This window comes from Astatotilapia calliptera, chromosome 17 (genome assembly GCF_900246225.1).
Source record: "Astatotilapia calliptera chromosome 17, fAstCal1.2, whole genome shotgun sequence".
NCBI lineage: Eukaryota > Metazoa > Chordata > Actinopteri > Cichliformes > Cichlidae > Astatotilapia > Astatotilapia calliptera.
Window position 1 is genome coordinate 31,504,479 of NC_039318.1, and position 20,586 is coordinate 31,525,064.

Sequence of the window (20,586 nt, forward strand, 5' to 3'; positions counted from 1 at the left end):
GGAATATTGTGTGCATAGGGACATGCTTGCTGCTGGCTGCCGGCAGCCTGGTTGGGTCTGTGCAGGCATCAGTTGCGAGTGTCTCGCCTGTCTAAGGTCATCTCGTCAAAAGCCATGGGCTCAGTCAGAGCCGGGGGCCGTGCTGGCTCAATCCATAAGTGATTTTTTTTGTGTTTGTGTGGGTGACAGGTGGTGTGAGGAAAACTCGATAACCCTGAAAAATATGTTGATATCATGTAACAAAAGATTTTACAGCCTGTATAGCCATATTATTTTACTCGTTCATTCACTGCAATAAATGTCAGTTTGAGCTGCAATAATTTACAGAAAGATCTGCATGAAATGCAATGAATGCCTCATTTAATTGCTTTATTTTTAGTAATGAATATCCATCTTTTTTGCAGTTAATCCAAAACATTTCATCTAATCACTGTATTCTTATTCTAAAATGATCTTTCACAAAGCATTTACTATAATTGCCAAGGTCTTTGCCATCAATGATTAAGTTTGTAAAATGGGAAAGAAATCATCTGCACCATCTCTCAGCTATGAAATGAAAAGCAATGTTTTATTTAGCAAAATGAAGAGTAAACAGTGGTTCCGACTACACAGAAAACCATTAAAATCATGTATCTTAAAGTGTTTTAAAATAAAGATAAGTTCACACCAATTAAGGCACTGCACTGCAGAGGCTTCTGCTTCAAGGTGGGGCTGTATAAAGTGTGAAAAAGTGTGTTTACTGAAAAGCAAAGACTAGACATTAAAAAAACAGACCCTAAAATCAATGGGCAGTCTCATTCTAATACAGTGCTACAATGTGACAGGGCATGAACCCAGCTGGGCTTGTAACCGAGCCAAGATTCATTGGTATTCCTCTGGGGTTACTGCTAGGTAAAAGATATCAATAGATGCACATGGCCTTGGTACGTGACTCTGACATGACTTACTGTGTGGGGTCCTATAATTTATTTTGTTTCCAGCATGTGGCTGTTTTTATCCTTTGGGGCAAGACTGTTACACCTTTAACTTATTCCCACATATGGCTCTTGCAGTGGTGACATAACAAAAATAGTCACATTGTCAAACCGATGGCAGGCTAACTGACAGTCCGATCGGGGCAGGAGGGGAGAATGAAATGATTAGGGAGAAAGAAGAAAGTGGGAAATTTTTAAGGCGGAACGGGCTGAAATGTTGACAGGATGGGACGGGGGAGGGGACTGATTGACAGTGTTATAGCTGCACAACAAGCTGGCATGCCCCTTTTTTTTCTCCTCCACCCATCTGTTCGCAAGGATTACTCATAGAGACGGGTGGACAGGAGGAGAGAGGAAGCTGGAGGAAGAGGGCAGGGAGGAGAGGAGATCCATCATCGCAACCTGCGATAACTGAATTCAAACCACTTTTCCATGACTTCTTTTCAGTTAAATAAACTGCTGCGATAATGACTCACTGTTAAAATTATGGCTCACTGCAATATAGTAGAGGGCTCTCATGGGACTATTGAGGTAACAATGATAGTGCCAGAAGGTGGAAACACTGTAGTGATGTGTTATGTAATTGCTGAGTGTGCTCTACTTACTAAGACTATTGCTCCCCAGAATGCTGTATAGCAGTGGCCTGTTGGCTGTGCCACTCACAAGCCATTATATTTGCTGCTCAGTATTTATTTATTTATTTTGTATTTATTTATTTTTTTCCTGTCTTGCAATGCAGATTTACGTTCCTAAGTGGACCTCAGTATTTGCTCAGTATTACAAAAGCAATCACATTCTTTCCAGCCTTCTAACATTTATACATTACTACTTGAGAATGACTGTAAAACTCCCTGCACTGTTAATCTGAATGTGTTAATTCGCATCAATGCACCACGCTCCTGTCTGTTTGTGTGTCCTCTGCATGTGCACTGGAGTGTGCTGATTATCAGGTGAGCAGCAGATGATGCCAGGACATGTGGCTGCTATTTATCCAGTCATAAACAATCCCCTGTGTTCAAACAGTTGCTGAGTAATTACACTAACCCGTGCTGGCCTTTTAGGCTGTGGATTTATGGGGACTTTGGCTGTTTTTATTATGTGACCTTAAGGATTTTCCATGTTTACACTTGAATCTGTTCCCAAAAAACCTTTTATAGCACGTGTCTGACCTGTGAATGTCTCAGATAACCATACTACTCTAAACAAAATCAAACTTAAATGATCTGTTATAATAATTTTCATGTCTTGCACTCGAGTAGCTTTACATGATTCACAGTTTCACAGTTCAAAACAATTGTCGAAAATAGGGCACTTCAGCTACTTTCACACTCCTTTTAAACCAGCTGTCTTCTGATTGGCTTCCCCATTGTAAACAAAAGGGTTGACCAGGGTTATGGGTGGTGCTGTGTCCCAGAGATAACCATATTAGGGATATCTACTCTTACTGACAGCATACAGAGCCAAGAGTAGAAAAAACAGTCTAAAACTGAGCGTTTCGAGCTTGAGCTTTTGGCCCATAGAGTTTACTCGCACATAGGCTAATGGGGTTGTCGTAGCTATTCAGAGGTTACAGCATCCACAAGGTTTATTCTAGTGTTCTAGGTTTTCTTACTTGTACTTGCTGAGTGTACAGGGAGTGCAGAATTATTAGGCAAATGAGTATTTTGTCCACATCATCCTCTTCATGCATGTTGTCTCACTCCAAGCTGTATAGGCTCGAAAGCCTACTACCAATTAAGTATATTAGGTGATGTGCATCGCTGTAATGAGAAGGGGTGTGGTCTAATGACATCAACACCCTATATCAGGTGTGCATAATTATTAGGCAATGTCCTTTCCTTTGGCAAAATGGGTCAAAAGAAGGACTTGACAGGCTCAGAAAAGTCAAAAATAGTGAGATATCTTGCAGAGGGATGCAGCAGTCTCAAAATTGAAAAGCTTCTGAAGCGTGATCATCGAACAATCAAGCGTTTCATTCAAAATAGTCAACAGGGTCGCAAGAAGCGTGTGGAAAAACCAAGGCGCAAAATAACTGCCCATGAACTGAGAAAAGTCAAGCGTGCAGCTGCCAAGATGCCACTTGCCACCAGTTTGGCCATATTTCAGAGCTGCAACATCACTGGAGTGCCCAAAAGCACAAAGTGTGCAATACTCAGAGACATGGCCAAGGTAAGAAAGGCTGAAAGACGACCACCACTGAACAAGACACACAAGCTGAAACATCAAGACTGGGCCAAGAAATATCTCAAGACTGGTTTTTCTAAGGTTTTATGGACTGATGAAATGAGAGTGAGTCTTGATGGGCCAGATGGATGGGCCCGTGGCTGGATTGGTAAAGGGCAGAGAGCTCCAGTCCGACTCAGACGCCAGCAAGGTGGAGGTGGAGTACTGGTTTGGGTTGGTATCATCAAATATGAGCTTGTGGGGCCTTTTCAGGTTGAGGATGGAGTCAAGCTCAACGCCCAGTCCTACTGCCAGTTTCTGGAAGACACCTTCTTCAAGCAATGGTACAGGAAGAAGTCTGCATCCTTCAAGAAAAACATGATTTTCATGCAGGACAATGCTCCATCACACGCGTCCAAGTACTCCACAGCGTGGCTGGCAAGAAAGGGTATAAAAGAAGAAAAACTAATGACATGGCCTCCTTGTTCACCTGATCTGAACCCCATTGAGAACCTGTGGTCCATCATCAAATGTCAGATTTACAAGGAGGGAAAACAGTACACCTCTCTGAACAGTGTCTGGGAGGCTGTGGTTGCTGCTGCACGCAATGTTGATGGTGAACAGATCAAAACACTGACAGAATCCATGGATGGCAGGCTTTTGAGTGTCCTTGCAAAGAAAGGTGGCTATATTGGTCGCTGATTTGTTTTTGTTTTGTTTTTGAATGTCAGAAATGTATATTTGTGAATGTGGAGATGTTATATTGGTTTCACTGGTAAAAATAAATAATTGAAATGGGTATATATTTGTTTTTTGTTAAGTTGCCTAATAATTATGCACAGTAATAGTCACCTGCACACACAGATATCCCCCTAAAATAGCTAAAACTAAAAACAAACTAAAAACTACTTCCAAAAACATTCAGCTTTGATATTAATGAGTTTTTTGGGTTCATTGAGAACATGGTTGTTGTTCAATAATAAAATTATTTCTCAAAAATACAACTTGCCTAATAATTCTGCACTCCCTGTATACACTGCAGATACAAACAGGGCAGAGCCAAGACTGCAAAGGGTATCAGTCACTGCCAGCTGTGAGTCATGCTCAACACTCAGCACTTTTCATCTATGCTAACTGACCTTTTTATTTGAAGTACAGCCAGGGATTGAGCCGCTTATAAAGTTCATAAAATGATCTGTCATGTGTATGTACAAATTATATTTGTAGGTCTGTTAGAGTCATACATTCGAGTAATATATACGTCTGTCAGAAAGGAAAAAAATATGTATTTAGCGTATAATTGCAACCAAGTGGAGTTTATGGCTTTGCAAAAACTGCAGTAGCTCCTTGAAGTGATACTAACCGTAACACAATGGGAGCATATTACTAAGACGAAAATATAAAAAGAAATGCCAACTGAAAAAAAGCACTAGAACAGACATGCCATCAGCAAAAACTGGGGCTGGGGTATTCGAAGAAGAAGCTGGCTGACACATTCAGTAACATCATTGTGCACACGTAGCATGTAGCTGCAGTAGCATTACAAGTGAATAAGAGCAAAGCATAAGCACGTTTTATAGTCACTGAACCTGGGTGACCCTCTTCTTCTACTCTATAGGTAGAAGCATTATTCTCTCAGTTATACACATAGACAATTAGAATAACTGAGGAAATTTAAAATCAACATTTCAAAAGATGTTTCACAATTGTTAAGAAAATGATGTGAACAAGCAGCCACTTGCTCAACCTGTTCTCAGAGAAGAGTAACACAAACAGATTTTTGAATCACATTTACAGAAGAAGAATGGGTCAGCATCCCGAGAATGTCACATGTCACTCACATTGGAATAACCGGAACCAACCATCATTCAGACTCACAATTTCATCATATATATAGAACTCGTTCAGACTGCTGTCTCCTCTCATGCTGCCATATCATCAACTACATAATGACATAATCTTAGCTACCCATTAATGGCTTAAACCTCTCCCTATATAATGATTTTTTACATCTCTATGCTACTTTTAAATTCAATAATATATCACTCATTAAAGAGAGAACAATGTAAATTGGCACATCGTGGAGAAAATGTAGTCAAGCAGTCAAAATATACTCAGAAGCAATCTCTGACTCACCTCCGAGGATTTATTCTCAGCTGCTGTTTGTCTTCAACGGATATTTCAACCTGAAAAAACAAGACGAAAATGACTATAAATAAGAGTTTACCTCAGATTAGAAATACTATAAATAATTAACGTCTAAGCATTCATGGGGAATGACGCTGACTCCTTTGACATTATGTAGCAAGGGTGCTTTTACTGCATAATATTTGGCAAAGAAATTACAAGTCTATTTAAAGTCTATCACAGCTTCCATTTATGCCAACTCAGACCAGAAACCTAATCAGCATCATGTTAGAGGGAAGGATTTGGAGTTAAAAGACGTGTTCACTGCTCTCAAAAAAGACCTTGGATTTCAAAAAGACTCAGAAGCTTCAATTAACTAAATACACTTGGCAAACGCTTATTTAGACCTCTTTGATTCATTCATTGCACAAGGCCAGTGTTACCCACCAGCACTACATAAATACGTGGGCACCTCCACTTATCTCTCCAGGGAAAACCCAGTAAATGACTGCATATTGCTGAACACAAGGACCTCAATCAATAACCAAAATCTCTCCTGTCATTTTTATTACTTTTATCTCCAGTAGGGACACACGCACAATGAAAGGTTACCCACCACCATACACGCACTTGCACGCAGCGACCTCTGCTTCCCCCAAACGGGCGTCCCTTCGTGACCGTGAATGCATTATCATAATCTCCTGAGAGATACTCCATTCATCTCATATTAGCAAAACAAATGTGACAGACAAAGGACGGTGGCACATTTGGACGTGAAGCCATTAAAACTGTAGTTAGCTCAGATGGGAAAGATGGTGAGTCATGCAATAAAGCGAGGTTGAGCTGTTTGAATTTACTAGATGATGTAAAAAGATGAGAAAGGGTTCTTGATCTATTACTTAGATGCTATCACTTAGAGGAAGAACCTGGATGTTCCAGCCTAAGCCCAAAATGTGATCTGAAGGAAGTCAACAATAAAAAAAGGAAGGCAGTTTGTTGTTGTATAATCTCACCTTATAATTAAACAAACCCTGCATCGATTTCATCTTAATGAAGACGACTGAAAGTGCATTGATTTAAATGTGTCAGGATAAGCTGAATGAATTTTTCATTGTGAACTGATCTGATCCGATTTGAACTGAGCTGCATTGATCTTATCTCAACTGAGTTGAAACAAATTGAACTGAGACAAAAGGGGGCACAGATCAGGGAAAGAGGAAGAAACAGTGTGAGATGTTAATGAATGGAGGCAGGAATGTAGCAAGACTTATAAAAAAAAGGCAGAGCGAGGACGATGAGGGGGAAAGAGTGCTTTAAGAGAAAGAGAAGAAGAACAAACATTAAAAAATGAAGAGAGAGCGGGAATCAGAAGCATCCATTTTTAATCGGCAAATCTAAAAGCGCTTCATCATCTTAGCGCAAGGAGGGGGATGGAGAGAGATACACATATAGTATAAAAGGAGAGGAGAGGAGAGCTGGGAGGTGCTACAAGAGCAAAGCTAGCAGAGCTGACCCCATGCTCTAGCAGGTTGCCATGGAGACAAAAAAGAGACATGCAGAGAAGAATAAAGAATACAGTTTCCCTTTCAAGAAAACACTTAAACATATGGGGATCAAACCAAACTATAGTAAAACTTTGGGGGTGCATGTAGGTTTGTGTTCAAACAGTCAACTTAGCATAAAGTAAATCTGGTTTCAATAGCTTCATAAATTGGGTGTAAAAATAATGATTATTTGTGAGACCTGGGTTAAGGAGATGGATGGATAGATGGATGGCTCCTTTCAGTGTGGAGCCAGCTGACATACATAGCCAAAACATAAGATCAACTTGGCTCAAACAGAAACACGATTGCTTGTAAAGGTAAAAAAAACAAACAAAAGAAAGAAAAAAATAGAAATAGAAAATTCAATAGAACATTAAATAAATCAGAATCTGTAATTTAGAATAATTTGTTAAAAGAGGTTTCAATATCACCTGTCAACAAGAAAAGAAACCCCCCCAAAAAGCAGAAACTAGAAGATCCTTGTCAGAGCAGCAGATGTACTAGTTAGAAATATTTGAACAGAATTAAGACAAAAAAGTTAAATTAACATCTCAATACATAAAACAGGGATTTCTAAATTTTCAAATGTTTAACCAGCTGCTTGCAGTCTTCCTTTTCCATCGTTTCCACCAAAATCCATAGCCAAAGAATATATAACCGCATCAGTAATTTCAATGCACCATTTGCTTTTCCTTTCACATGAATGAGCGATCCCACGATGCTGGGTTGAGTTTTTTGTTTTCTTAAACACATCACCAGCTGCTAACATCTCATCCTCGCATACCTTTGTAGCCTGGTTTTACTCAACAGAGTGATTTTACCTCAAGTGGTGTAACAAGTTTGTTGTTTCCACCTTTAGCAGTTTTCTTGAATATTTTGAAATGTACTGTGCTTTGTTTGAGGTTATTGACCAAATTCCCTTTTCCTTACTCCTGTAAGAAAAATCTGTATTTTTCACATTCACATTGTTGTTTATCTTTTAATTTCTGTGATTTGCCAAAATTTGTTTTCTCCAGGTGCTTCACTGACTTCATTTTAAACAAATGGGAAGTATTTTAAAACCCAGGACAAGAGACAAGTTACCTCACACACAGAACAAAGTCTTAAGTAAACATTTTCACTTCACCTTGAGAAGAATTCATGAAGTAGAAACAGATCTGATCTCAAAGAAACTAAAATAACTCTGTGACAACAGTATGTATGTGAACTGTAAGCTCCGATGATGAAGGCCACTGTTTCTCTACGTATGTGCTTACACCAACTAAACTGTGATCACCATTCTGGATTATTAAAGTCATATATGTGCCAAGGCCTGGTGAAATACCGCTTTGATTTATTATCTAGCTCCTGTTTCAATTAGCCTTCTGAGTTTATGAATCCACCGGGAGCCAGTAAACTGGAAGCATCTAAATGTATCGGTGTGTGGATTTTTCATCCTGTGATAGAATAACTGACCCCAGGCATGAATAGAAATTGTGAGTGTGGGCTGTAATCCCTTAGGCCAAGAGGGCCAGAGCAATCAGCGATGGTGGCAGCTGCCTGAAAAGCACACTTAACACATGCCCTGACTGCCTGGCCTCTTCACTCCCTACCTTTAAAGTAGTGAAATATTGTGTCCAGACAAGTGTGCCATCAAGTCTTACTCGCTTGCATTTGATCTCCACACACCATCTGACTTGAAGCCAGAGTGGGAGCAGCAAATACAGGCTTTCGGTCCCACAACAACAATAAGAAAGAGTTGCAGGTATTTGCGACCATGTTTTGGTTTCATTGTGAAATGAGAAGAAAAAAAAAACAACAAAAAACGAGTGCTTCCATTGGATGTAGCACCCGAACAGTGACAAATGTCTATCTATAGATGCTTTTTTTGTGCACTTTTTCAGACATACCATCTGTGCGTAATGACATTTTGCTGCAATTGTTTACTACCGTGATTGTGCCCATGCACATCAGTCTACATGTTCCTTTAGAGACAGAAAATGACAAATGACCTTATTAAGATGCTAGCCTGGTTGGGTTCAGTGGACCGATTCATAGTGTTGTATAGATGTATAGCTCCCTTGGGCAAAGAGAAATTAAAACTGTATTAGATTTTTTTTTTTTAAGCAAATCCCACCATTAATACAAGTACTGCAGTTTAAATGTTGAAGATACCACCAGTTCCTGTCAGGCTGAACCTCTTTCAGTTTACAGCTTATGCAGTCCAGACAGATGGAAATTATATAATGGTATTTCTTATGATCCGGCTACATTAAAAAAGGCCACAAGTCAGTGTCAGTTTGACCTTTCAGACTGCTTTTGAAGCCTCCCCCACAACAATTTAAACCCATACATTCCCTTGTAATGGTTGTGTGTGTGCTAGAGACACAGACTGAAAGGGAGGGTTGGTTACCATGACTGTTCTAAGGGGTTTTTAATTTTAACAGTCTGTGAGCATCCTTCAGATGACAGACAGCACACATAGTCCAGTCCCACACAGAAAAGGGCCGCCAAAGAGGAGCTGGTTTTAATCAGAGAGATTTATAACCTCCCGCAAGTTTATTTCTTCCTTCAGAGGTTAAAGAGGCAGTTCTCCAATCTGTGCTTTTCCCACTCGACACCGCACAGCGCACTCAATGGAGTCATCAAGAATGTCAAACATACACACAGAGACGGAGGAGAAAGAAAGATAAATCAAGATTAAAGAACAGCAGGAAGCAGCTTTTTAGTTTCATTGGCTGATTCTCTACTGAGCTTTCTGCAGCTGGGTGATGCATACTGTAAAAAAAGAAATCCAGGTATGAGCTCTCTGGGGATTGATCCAATCAACAAACTCATCTCAAAGTCCCAGCAGAAGGATGAAAGCACGAGTGAAGCAGGGAGGGAGTAGAAACGTGTTTGGAGCAGCAGAAGAAGAAACAGGCCGACTGTAGGGAAAGAAATGATGTGCAAGATGAGCCAATGAGCCAAAACTGGTGTAGATGAAATACTCTGACTCTGATTTAACAGTCAAGTCACAGTAAGAGGGTTGTGAGTGTCTGGATTCCTGCAGGCTTTATATGGAAATGCTCATTTGGGCTGTAAAACTTAATTTAACATAAACATGCACTCCTACCCCTAAAGCTTTAACATTTTACTTCCTTCACAGGCCACAGATCTATGCAATTAAGCACCTTGTTTGAGTTTACTATTCAGTGACACTCCACAAGAGATAACAGCTGCTCTATCAATCTGACAAGAATCTTATGATGTCCTAAATTAACTATTATTACAGATTTCAATAACAAACTTAGAACATGAAAGCAAAGACCACACTGCAAAAATCTTTATCTACAGGAGTTTTTAGACTGCAGGACTTTTTTCATAATCCATGTTATTGCTGAGGGATTTGCCTTTTTTGGTGTGAAACTGAAGAACTACATTTGTTGTGGTCTTTTATGGTCTAGCAGGCTAAGTGCTCTCCCAGCACGGTCGACACTTAAGTGCTTACACTAAGTGTTCTAACCAAGCGGCAACATCGGGGCTGAATGAAACCAACATGGTGGTTTGTTTATTTGTCACTTAAAACTGACTTCACATAAACTAATCTTTTCTGTTAAAAGGCCCAAACATAGCATAGATCAGAATATTTATGAAAAATAAATGTGGTTATAGCGTTGTACAAAATATAGTTTTCATCTCTCAATCGAAATTTCCTTTCATAACAACTTTTTATTTTTCAGCTACATATGTCTTATATAAGTTATGCATTATTTTTGATGGGCATGTCTGTGCTGACCACTGTTTGTCTACTACAGTAGGTGTCCATTCAATCAAACTGATCTGTCAATGAGCCGTAGGTTTGAGTACCAACTTAAATGGTAAATGGGCTGGTACTTATATAACACCTTTGTTCTCAAATTGAGACCAAAAAAGCACTTCCTAATAAAAGTCTCATTTGCACAGACTCACACATGGATGCATCGGGCTCAATTGAACATTCAGTAAGAATACTTCAACATGTAGATGGAAGAAGTCGATGGATCAATCTACCAACCTTGGTAGATGATCCACTGCCATTCCTAAAGTACCGTTTCACACTAAATCAGCTGGTTCCAAACCTCAGAGCACACCGGGGTTAGAGGAATAAAGACAGCGAGGGGATGTGTGGTCACTCCTGTGACATGTTGAAACCAAACAAACACGTGGGTCAATGGTGGCGGTGGCAAACCAAAAACTGATATGTCAGGTGTGGTTACACTTTTCAAAACTCAGTGCAGAAAATGCTTTCTTTAACATCTTTATTGCAGAATGTAAAGCTGGGTATGGCAACGCATCCAACCTGAAGAAAACCCTGGTAAAACCCAAAATACAACTAAAAGCTGAGTGTACTGGATTTGAAGCTAAATTCATTGACACGCATGCTAACTTCAGTCTACCTGTTCTCTAGCATAGATCAAGCTGAGCCCCTATCATAAACAAACATGTTATGTCAGATAGTATGTCTGAAACCTTAACATTTAACTCTAATCGGTAATCAAATACCATGTAAAATTATAACATATTATCACTGTAAGAGTCATGTCAACATCACAGACCTTTTTCAGGCAGTTTCCTTTGAAAGTACTAGTACCGGATTTTGTTACTTTTATATTTAAAACAAATTCCACACCAAATCCTTTTGTGCTGTTACTTTCTGGAGCATTTTGGATCTGCTGTTTCATTCATTGTATCAAAAATACTATTTAAGAAGTCAGTGCTCCGCTTTCTGGTCAGTAAAATTTTTGTATTATTTTATCCACGTCTGCACTAATTAGCAAGTATCTTTATCTGCGCATCTTGCTAACCAAGTTGGTTATATCCACTCCAAATACGGTTAGTTCACACTCAACAAATTGCAATATTAGAGCTTCAAAACAGCACTCCACACCCATCTTTTATATCTTTTACAGTATATGGGTCACACACATGTATAAATAACCTTAAACCACCATTTAAAAAAACTTGTGTAAACGTTAACAAAAGGCTGAAAATTTGAACAACAGCTCTTAATGTAGGGCTTAAAAAACACACAAACACAAGAGTACTGGGTTGACAGTGAAGTTGGGGCTATTAAGCCTGCATGCAACTAAAGAAATAGAACACCATTTTCACTGGCATACCAACAAATGACCAGCTTTAATCAATTCAGCATACATTAGAGCTAATATATAATGATATATTGAAGGTTATATAGTTCTTGGGGTAGGCCCCACTACACAAACACAGCCTTCATCACAAGTAAAGCAGCGCAGTAAAAGAGCTGCACATTTGTATTGAAAGAGACCTTTTAGTCACCCTTTCTGGTGAATGAGGCACAGGTCTAAACCAGTATTGGACATTGTGAGAACAATTTGGTTTCAAAATATCTTGAATATGCATTACAGTATGACTGCTATAAAAAACTAGGCCGCACAGAGCTTTAACTAGTGTCGCCATAGAGAGTGTCAAACAGAGTAGCATATGAAAACTTAACAGAGTAGGATGCAACACGTCAGAAACATGCTGAAAAAAGTCCATACAGCCAGAACCCCGGAGACCCTCTTAACGAAAGCAACAACACAAAAGGGATGTAAGGAAAAGCAAAGATGGAGACAGATGTAGAACTAAGCAATGAGAGTGAAAACGAGTGGAGGACACTGAGAAACAGAACGGTGGAAATGAGAGTGTGAGGAACAAAAGGCTTGTTTAAAAAAGGGTGAGCAAACAGCAGAGGTATATGGCCCTATAGGACGCCTTGGAGACATCTAATATTGACTGCACGTCTTCCACCTCACACAGAAAAAGGCAGAAGAAGAACAGATGAGGATTGAGGCCTCCTAATATTAGTAACAGAAGTGGAGAGGGATTTCTCTAAGTGATCTCATTAATTTAGAACTCCTCAAATACAAAAAAAAAAGTTCTCAGGCTTAAAGCTGTGATGAGGAAGTGAGAAGCTCATACAAAGGCTTTCTGTGTCAGCGAAGTGCAGATCTGCCTGGCAGTGTGCTGTAACCAAGAGATTAAAGCAAATGGGATATCACTTTTTCCCTTTGGTTTAAGACAGGCACCGCATGAAGACTGATGCTTGATTGTAGCTTTATCAGACTAAGAAGCACATTTCTCCCTCTCCTGTCAGTCTTACTCCAGACAAACGAACACCTTGGAGGAACAGCCATCCTGCACAGGAGACTCTAGCTCCTGTTTATTAGTGTGTTTATTAGGATGTGCTTACTGAAAGCACAGCAGGTGTGGTATTCATACATGTGCCCTAGCATTATGTTATGAATGATTTTTCTAGTTAAAAATAAAAATATTAAGCACCTATTTTTTAACCTATTCTTTTCCATTTATGTTACATAGTCAGTGTAATGAGGCAATGTTAAAAAGGATTATGTTCAGGGACTAAATACCCGTGGCTAAGTGCTTTAAAAGGCCACTTCAGGGATCTGAACAGTGACTAAATAAGATTTGAAAACACTCAATCAAGCTGTGGCTTAGCTATTAATTAATTGTTTATTTAAGATATCAGCCCAGCCTATATCTTATTGGAACGATAATGTCCTTTAAAAAGTCGATATGCCAGCCAGGCCTCATGAACGTTTGTGAAATACTCACAAAGAGAATTCTATGCGGATTTTTTTTGCATGTTTGTTTACAATTTTTACATTTTTTAATGCAATATAGAACATATTTTATGTTAGGTACATTTAAAAAGTATGTGACAGGCATTTTATTTTAAATGAACCTTCAATATTTTTGTAAAGGTAATCAACTCATATGTGGAGTTCCTCAGGGCTCCGTGCTGGAACCTATTCTGTTTTTAATATATATTTTTCCTTTAAGATAATACAGCAGTTTCCTGATGTAAAAAGATTTATCTTATCATCTTTTTGCTGACAACATTCAGCTAAACCATTCATTTAAGCCTTCCGAAGTTAATAAGCTCTCCGCTCTGATTGACTGTTTAACCAACATTAAACAATGGTTGAACAACAATTGCTTACAGCTAAACCCAGACAAAACAGAAACTTTGATTATTGCACCAGACAGCGCAATACCTGATATTAAACAGTGACTGGGTGATTTAGGTTCCTCACAGAAGCATAACCTTAGAAATCTAGGTGTTATTTTTGATGAAGCTTTTTCTTTGGAGGAACATTTAAATCAGATATTAAGAACCTGTTTTTCTCAATTGAGGAACATTTCAAAACTTAGATCCATCGTGTCAACAAGTGAACTTGAGATGATAATCCATGCTTTTATCTCTACAAGACTCGACTACTGTAACAGTCTGTTCACTTGTCTAAACAAGAAAGGGCTAGCTCATCTAAAGGTTGTTCAAAAGTCTGCAGTGAGGCTACTGACCCGTTTGAACAAGGGAGCTCACATGACCCCTGTTTTAAAGTCGCTACACTGGCTACCAATCAGATTTAGGTTTGTCTTTCTGTGAACCCCTCTTTCCGGGGAAAGCTCTAAAATGTGTACTTGAGCTCCATATCACTCTCACTGAACAAGAACAAAGCAGGGGGATATCTAAGCAGCAGCAGAGCTTTGCCATAAATGCATTAACATGTTTGTCTGTTTTTCTTCTGCATTTCGAAGTGCTATATTTGTTTATTGGCCATGGGGTCAAATAAATCTCAGTTGCCGCTCGCAAGGCTTTCAGTTCTGTGGCTCTCGGCTTTGTTAATGTGACAACGTTGTCTGGGATAACAAAGGAAGGCTAATGTGCAAATTTGCCTGACGCCTTCCTATTATCTGACAGCCATGAGTCATGCCCTCACCTGTGCAGAAAATTATGACGCTTGGTATAACTTATTTGGATGCTTTCATGGTTCAGTGATACAGTGATGCTGTTGTTTCCTTGCTGCAGTGTGCAGGACCACTGTTGCATGAACTGGACACAGATGATTCCATACAGTGCATACACTTGGCTCACACACACCGCAAACCTTCTTTATTTGGTTCCTACCTTTGCCTTGATTTTGATTAAACAAATTCTTAATCAAACAACATTGATCTAAAGTCAAATTCTAGCACACAAAATAAACCAGACAGCAAACATCAGTCTGAGACCTACAAACCTATCAAAGATTGGCAGGTTTGAAACAGGCTAATATCACACTTCTGCCATCATTTGGATAAAGCTGTTAAGGTATTTTGATACATTTGTGACACTGTAGATAATAGACTGTGTCTGTGTCCCAGTAGCCTCATTCTTTGACACCAATCTCAGTACTATTGGGGACTTGCTATATCTATCTTTTAACACCTTTCCATGGCTTATGGAGGAGATTTAAAGATTTCATGTGTTGTTTCTTTCACTTCTCCAAACCTCTTATCATTCCTCATAAGACTAGCAAAAACCTCGTTTTGGGCCAGGTCTACAAATCTGTCCATTCCAGCAAATCATCAGCACTGTGACTATAAAAGGCAGCTGTGCTGCTAAAAAAAGCAAATGGTCCAGTAAAATGGAAACATGGGCATAGCAGGAGTAATGACAAGTCACAAGCACGATTAACACCATTGTTGAACTGTGTCGAGCTAGGCATGGTTTAATAATATTCATGACTTGTATTCTCAGTATTCTATAGTGTAGTTTGTTTTTGTATTTCACCATGGCCACACATCACGGCTGACTGGTTAGGGTGACATTTTAGGGCTGTTAAATTAAGTAACTTCAGACTGGATACTATGCCACAAAAAAGTAGTTATATCAATAAAGTAGCAAATGGTTTACTGACATTTATGTAAAGATGCAAGTTTTTACATAGTGATGAATCCACGCAAGCAAAGTGCACTTAGTCTGTTAAGCATTTTAGCATCTTTGAGCACACTGCTTTGGATTTACATTGGAAAATTTGTGTGAAACAGTTGATGAAAACTTTAAAAAGTATTAGTACTATTTGAGCACAATTACTTAAATAATACTGCCACACTGCAGTAATTCAAATAACCCCTCATTACAACCAAGGTATGCAGAATACTATAATTTTATTGTAACAGTTTGGGCCTGTTAGTACCAACTGAACATCTTTTAAATATCATACTTTGCCAATAGACAGAATAAAACATGGACCTAGCTTCCTTGTCGGAAGAAAAGGAGCTATAGAAGTCTGTGTTGTCCTGTGAAAACACTTTCCTGATGAGTTTATGGGCTTAGTCACTTGTTTGGCCGAGATCAATAACACCAGGGAAAACTAGGACTACTGGACTTAGCAAAGTAGCAGACCCCAGCAGCATGCTGTCAGCACATCTCACATAACACACACACAAAGAAGCAGAGATTATTCAGTTCTGCCCACGGGGCTTCACTGCCTTGTTGGAGAGTGGAGCTGAGCCCATGGTAGGCGAGACAGCATGGACCCAGCTGTAAAAGAGAGGCTGTAGCTATCTCTATAGAATGACCCTAGTCAGCAGTTTAGTACTACTAAAAACAGATGCTGTCAGAACTAATGAGTGTAGCTCGCAGCATTGCAGCTCAGGGTTTACATTGGGACAGTCCACAACAGAATGCCTTCTATTTACTAGTTGTTTGTAATCCTGATATAATACTTTGTTCAAAAGAGAAATAACTAAAACAGTGTGTTGTGCAGGAAAGTCCTGCTTTCTCTTGCTCATTGCAATATGGTTGACAATGATAATAACAGCAGGAAAGATTTGGGCAATCAAAGACACACTGAGTTAACCCACTCTACTCAATGCAGTGTTAATGAGGTTGTGAAGGAAACATGGGGCAAAGTGTTCAGCTGCACTGATGCACTCCTGGTCCCTAACCCTAATCCCAGAATCAATACTCTTCATGTCTAGATGTGATTTGAATGCATCCGCAACTAGATGTCCTGATACTTATGGATTTGTGATGCCAGGTCCACATCATCAAACAGAAGGGTGTTAATGAAAATGTCTACATACTAGTATGTGATTATATTTTGAAGTATTAAAAACTAAAAACAAAACAAACATATTCTCAGACAGAGAATAGCAGAACCACTACCCTAATGTGAGCCTGTATCCAGCTACCATTTCACAGAGAGGCAAACAACAGTATATCGCCACCACTTCAAAATGTGCCTCTATAACATGGACGATTGCAAGTGCAAGTGACAAGAGGGGAAAAGCACTCAATAATTCATTATTCAGTTCAGTGTCTTTTAGCCTGGCTTTGATTCACCAAGAAGCAATGCTCCTAAGCAAGGAGATAAGATACATATTTGCATGTTTTTGCATTTCCTGGATGCTACAGTCATAGCTCCTAGGCTGTCTGCAGCATAAACCCCTATGTTGAAGTCAGGAACATTACAGGCTACATCATCATAAACCTGAGCCTACTAAAAACGCATGGCATGAGCTACTGCCTCTTCTCCTCAGAAGCTGCTCTCTGAGGCACAAAATAATTTTTATTTAGATATAACTGGAAATTGCACTTATGAAAATTCATGTCAAATGTGCACAGGAGGATCTGGTGACAGCCTCCAGGGATGGCAGAGGGCAGCCAATGGTTTTTTTGGGCTGTGTTAATTACCCTCTGCGCAGCCTTCCTGTTCTCAGTAGTGGGCCCTGAGTACCAACCACCCCTGAGCATGCTCTCCACTGAGGAGCGGTAGAAGGCCAGCAACAGCTTCTGATCCAGGTTATTCTTCCTCAGGACACAGAGGAAGTAGACCGTCTCTGATGTGCTGAGACACTATCCACTCAAAACACTTCATGACTACAGACATGAGGGCTATAGGTCTCATCAAGGCTGTCGTTTTGGTGATGGGAATGATAGTGGAGGCATTCATATAGGTGGAAACGGTGGAATAGCCTGGTGAGGATCCCTGCCAGTTGGTCTGCGCAGGCTTTAACCACAGCCCCAGCCTCTCACCATCCTCCTGACCTCATGTTTCTAGAAGAACCCTCTTTACTCAGGTTGAGTAAAGAGGGTGTTTAACTGCTCTGCGTTTGAGGCTGCTGTCAGGGGTTGGGGGGGCTCTGGCATTTGTAGTTGATTTGTAGTAGATGAGGGCCTGGTTGGCTCTCCTCACAGGGGTTGTTGTCTGTGAAGAAGCCTCTATCCTCGTCCTGATGACCTCCATGGCCTGTTTGATGCCCAGCCTCATGTTGGCTCTGGCAGTGCTGTACAGAGAACTGTCCCTCCGCCTGAAGGCTGCGTTACGAGTTCTAATCAGAGCCTGTACATCACTCTTCATCCAAGGATTTCGGTTAGGAAAAGCCCAGATGGTTTTGGTCACTGTCATATTATCTACACAGCACTAACTGTAGAAAAGTACAGACTGAGTGAAGGTCTCCAGTCTGTCAGATCAAAACAGTCCTGTAGCTGGAGGAGAGCATCATCTGGTCACGTTTTAATGACCTGGGTACTTGGAGGGGTTTGTTTCCTGAGGGGGGTGTAGGCAGGGATGAGGACCAGAGAGTGGTGTTCAGATTGTCCTAGGGCGGGAGCCATGTTGCTCTGTAGACCTGCTCGTTGTTACTGTACACATGGCCCAGTGTCCTGTAAAACATACCTTGTCCCCAGCAACAATATGAACATCCTCCGGGTGTGTGGTTGAGTGCTGAGTTAACGTTAGCATTGGGGGGGGGGGGGGGGGGGGGGGGAATGTAAATAATGATAACTATGGCTACTGTCAGCTTGCGAGGTAGATAGAAGGGCCTGCATTGAATGACCAGGCCTTTAGGTCTGGTGAGCAGTGACTGTCTATAATTCTACTGTCATGGCACCAGTCCTGAAGCACATAAGCACAGAGCCAACAACCTCTTCCCTTACACGAGTCTTTGATGCAGCCCTGGCTGTGTAGGGTCCAGCACGGTAACTCCACTGAGCCATTGGGGATGTTTGGATGGAGCCATGATGGTGGTTTCTGTTGTTATCTTCACAGCTGGACGCGATAGCCAGCTCTGCATCCCTGCTTTTGGTCCCTCTCCCCCGCGCCATGTATATCAATTGCAGGTCCCAACAATAACCCACGGAGTGCCTGGTGGTCTTGCAATCGCAGGTGGGATCCTGTCCATCTCTAAGTGCTCTGTTTCAGAATTTTTTCCAACCTATCCCCTGTATGATATCATAGATAAGGGGCCTACCTATTTGAAGCCCCATCCACCTGCCGTTCAAATCTTTGGTTTGTGAAAGGCAGCCAATGAAAAGAAAGTTGGCTGAAAGGAAGCGGGAAAGGGGGGCTTGTTTCAGACAGATGAACTGAGGAGTTCCATAAAGACTCAGTATGAAATCAGTATGGGTTATTTTAATGGCTATATATATATATATATATATATATATATATATATATATATATATATATATATATATATATATATGGTGTAGTGTATTTTTTTATATACACTATGTAAAAGACATTTCTCTCACTTTTTATGCCCAGAGGCAAAGACAAAGGTAAAGATGGAGGAGCACAGGCAATGCTGCAATATTTATGAAACACAGGATCCACAATGGTAGGAGCGTGATGTCACAAAGAGTGTTGTATCCTGTCTTTTAATCATAATGACCTACATCTTAATGTAAGGTACACACTCTTTTAGTCATGCCTTCTTTCAAATAACCAGCTTTGAAAGAAATTATAAACACTGGCAAATGGATAAGGGAATATAACAAAATCCATGAGTATGGTATTAAGGCCATAATAACACCACTGATATGGCACTAGTGGCTGCTATCATTGTTGACCGAAAAAGTGACGGTTAATGTGATCCAACCCTGACAGGACACTCCCTTGTCACCTGATAGCTTGTGTTACCTGCCTATATGAATGTGAACCCAGAGGAGCTTACCATGGGAAAAGTACATGATACCGGCTTTAGAAATGTAGCTGGTCTTCCACTTATTGAGGGTCCTTTTGTGGATTGACTATCTTGCAGCTGGTATATCACATAGCTGTAACGGATGCCTGGCTTGAAATAATATATAACAAAGCAACAGTGGTTTCCTGTGCCTTTGCATTTATCACAACCTGGGGTCTTTTATGCTGTCATTTAATAGCTTAAAGGGGAAGAAGGTCTTTATGGTTAAATGCCCCACATGATATACAGCACACACACTTGGACTCTGCCAAAAGCCACATTCTACAACATTTCCATAAAAACTAGAAGCAAAGAAACAAACAAGTAAAAAAAAAAAAAACAGCCTGCAGCCAGTGAATAAAGGTTAAATAGGCTTTGTGAGTCACAGATCACAGCTGAAAGTGGAGGAGAGATGGAGTGGGTTGTGGGTCAATACCAGCAGTGTGCATACGGTGGGAAAACGCTTGGAAGGACACAAGGGGGAAAAGAATGCTCGGCAAACTGAGAAGTGCAGAGATGTATGCAGTCCCTCCAGTCATGGAAGTAGTTATAGTTTAAATAATGTGGATGCATTCAAATCCCATAATTCATAACGTTACTTTTCTTCTGTTGAGAGAATTACCAAAGGAAGATATGTAACAATATATGACGTATATCAGCTGTAGGAAAAAAGCTTTACATAACTTAAATTAAAATTATTATTTTTTCAACTTAAAAAATTCTGGTACATAGAGATGCACTGACAGACCGAGCAGAGAACGCAATCGGATGATTTCCAGTGTTCTTAGCCCAGACTGGTGATGATGTCGTAAGGCTTGTACAATGATACAACTAGCAGAGTGCACAGTCACAGAGAAATGTCGTTACCATGGAAGCTCCTCACTGTGAGAGAAGACACAGAGTTTGTAACAGCAAACCTAATCACCTTCACCCAGCTGAAAAGCAAAATTTTAAAGAAGTTAAGAGACACAAAGTGGCTAAGGCTAAAGCTACCCAGGGTT

General features: G+C 40.2%; 1 protein-coding gene across 14 annotated transcripts in view; it reads right to left on the reverse strand.

Annotated features, from left to right (window-relative positions):
* nrcama (neuronal cell adhesion molecule a) overlaps positions 1-20,586 on the reverse strand; it is a 64,410-nt gene that overhangs the window by 31,622 nt on the left and 12,202 nt on the right. For all 14 annotated transcript variants that reach the window (XM_026146400.1, XM_026146408.1, XM_026146411.1 and 11 more), the window contains exon 2: positions 5,274-5,323. The gene's annotated coding sequence lies outside the window, so the exon portion shown is untranslated. The remainder of the gene's footprint in view (positions 1-5,273; positions 5,324-20,586) is intronic.